Genomic DNA, 3,342 nt, shown 5'->3' on the forward strand with positions numbered 1-3,342 from the left:
TCTTTGTATACTAATAACCTCGAGATCTTCTGTCGTATTCCTCGCCTCGCCTTAGACGTTGTGTGGGCGACGATCCTCCAAGATGAACACCACCCAAAAGTCTTCTTCCTTCTTCTCTAAAATCCGACCACCACAAGAGAACAAAAGAGAGCAAGGGGAAAGGAAGAGGGAGAGGGTCGACCACAAGAGGGAGCACCAACTTGAAAATAAGAATTGATCATCCATGAGGTCTCCTCTCCCCTTCTTTTATATTACTTGCCCAAGGCAAATAAAGAAAGACTTTTTACAAAAATTAAAATCTTCTTCTTATTTTTCTTTTTCCCCTTTTATTTTTCCTTTTCTTTTCTCTTGATTGATTCAATCATCAATCATTGATTCAATTGATTGAATCATGGATGATTGGATGCTTTTAATGGTCAGCCCCTTGCTTGGACACCAAGTAAGGGTGGTCGGCCACATCATCATCAAGAGAAATAATTTTTTTATAAAATTTTATAAAAGAATAAATTCTCTTATAAAATTTTACAATCTCTCTTTCCTTATGTGGATGTTAAAAAAAGAAAAATTTTAAAAATTAAAACCAAGTTTTAAAATTTAAAACTTCTCTTCTAAAATTTCCTTTTTTAACATGGTTACAAAAATAGAATGTTTCAAATTTAAAACTTCTTTTTCTTTTTTCTAAAAACCATGAGGATGGTTAAAAAATGAAAGTTTTAAAACTTTTAAACTTTCTTTTAAACCATGTGGCCTAATTCAAATAAGAAAAGTTTTAAATTTTAAAATCTCTCTTTTAAAATTTGTAGATATCTACAAAGAGAAGATTTTAAAAAATCAAAACACCCCTCCTATTATGAATTATTGTGGCCGACCCCTCCTTTGCTTGGGCACCAAGCATAGGGCTGGCCCTCTTGAGGAGATGGTGGTCGGCCCTTGGCTTGGTCACCAATTCTTTGGTCAGCCCCTTTCTTGGACACCAAGATGGGCTTTTATTTGGATGGACTTGAGGCTTTAATGAGGCTACGACAGGGACCTAGAGGAGAAATTGTTGGATCGAGAAGCGCTAGAGGGGGGGTGAATAGCGCTCGCGGCTATTTCGTTCGATTCGTAAAACTATCGGAGTAAAATACGCAGCGGAAATGTAAATAAACACAAACACAGAGACACAGTCGTTTACTTCGTTCGGAGCCTAGATCGACTCCTACTCGAAGGCCCGCGATCCTTGATCGCTTTCCGTGGGCAACAACTAAAATATCGTGAATAAGTACAAGGAAATAAGTACAATTGGAATTGAAATAATACCGACAACAAAATAATAACTGAAGCTTCGGGTCGTCAGCGACTGCAACAGCTCTTTAGAGTCATTTCTTGAGCAGCACACAGCAGAAGGAAAGCTTGTCAATTGTTGATCTTCACTGCTGCTCGAAGACCCCTTATAAAGGGCATCCAAGGCGCCTTGAAAGCCTCCGAAGGCGGCTCCATAGCTCCGAGTCCACCGTGCAGATGAGCGCTGACCATTCTGCGCTTATCACCTTGAAGGCGCCTTCATAGGTCTTCAAGGCGCCTTCCAAGGCGCCTCCATAGCCAACCGAGGCGCCTTCAGCCCTGCTTCGCGGCCAGGTCAGCTTTTGCACCCGAGGCGCCACCAAGCTCCATGGAGGCGCCTCGGACACTGTTTATCCGAGGTTAATCTTTGCACTTTGGTCCCTGCAAGATACATTAGTCCCAAATATACCCTGCAGCACAAAGTTAGCACATAAAACATAATAGATGTGATAATGACAGTCTTCGGACTGTCTGAGTCTGACTTCGGGTTTCCAACCGGAAACCGTAGGTCGACCCGACACCTACTGTTCCCTCTACGGGGAACGCGTCCTCACCTACTCCACTCAGGAGATTTACCTCTTGCCAGTGCAATCCTCCAGATCGATTGGACTTTTGCTCAGCACTCGACGCTTTCGGACTTTCTGCTGGACATCCGCTTCCCGGCTAGTCCAGTCTTTCACCTGGTTCGCGACACCAGGACTTTCCACCTAGGGTTACCACCCCCTAGGACTTTTGCCTGAAGCCATCGACCTGCCAAGACTTTCCGCATAGGGTTACCACCCCCTATGACCTAGGGTTACCGCCCCCTAGGGTTTTCCCTTTGCCTAACCACAACTAGGACTTTTCTCCACCTAGGGTTACCACCCCCTAAGGTTTTCACCTGCCTAACCGCAGTTAGGACTTTCCTGAAACACTCATTCAACATGTTAGATAACAACAAGACTTAACTTTGAACCCTTTGCCATTATCAAAACTTGGGTTCGATCGTCGGATGCTTCCCGCACCAACAAAAATTAGTTTTTGCCTTCCGACGAGCTTGAGTATCCCATGTTCGCCCCGAACACACAATTCAAGTTTATCAACAATAACTCATTCCACTAGAGAGTTATTATTACACTACCGCACCAATCCCAAATTACATTATGGGCTCCTTCTCATCATGAGTGTGTTAGTCTCCCTGTGTTTAAGATATCGAATGTCCACTAATTAGTTGAGTTACTGACAACTCATTTTAATTAATGTCTTAATCCAAGAGTAGTACCACTCAACCTCATTGTCATGTTGGACTAAGTCCACCTGCAGGGTTTAACATGACAATCCTTATGAGCTCCTCTTGGGGATATTCTCAACCTAGATGACTAGGACACAGTTTTCTTCTATAATCAACAACACACACTATAAGTAATATCATTTCCCAACTTATCGGACCTGATTTATCGAGTTAAATCTCACCCTTTGATAAGTTAAAGAAATAAATACTAAATATATATGCTTGTTATTATATTAGGATTAAGAGCACACGCTTCCATAATAACTAAGGTCTAGTTCTTTTATTAAGTCAGTATAAAAAGAACTTACCTAAAATGATCCTACTCAATACACTTAGAGTATACTAGTTTAATTTATTAGTCAAGATAAACTAATACTTAATTACACTACGACTATTCCAATGGTTTGTTCCTTTCCATCTTAGTTGTGAGCAACTGTTTATAATTTATAAAGAACTGATAACATGATCCTCTGTGTGTGATACCACACACCATGTTATCTACAATATAAATTAATTGAACAACTACACTTAACAAATAAATGTAGACATTTGACCAATGTGATTCTTTTATTTCAAAAATAAATGTTTACAAAAGCTAGGCTTTTAGTATGTTGGGACCTTGACGTCCTCTAGAGGGGGGGCGAATAGCGTCTCACCCAAATCGTCGCTTCCTACAATGGTTAGTGTGCACAGCGGAAATACAAGATAAACACTAACAATAGAAAGCAAACCTAACACGTTGATTTAAC

Source organism: Zingiber officinale, chromosome 11A, assembly GCF_018446385.1.
Source record: "Zingiber officinale cultivar Zhangliang chromosome 11A, Zo_v1.1, whole genome shotgun sequence".
Classification (NCBI taxonomy): domain Eukaryota; kingdom Viridiplantae; phylum Streptophyta; class Magnoliopsida; order Zingiberales; family Zingiberaceae; genus Zingiber; species Zingiber officinale.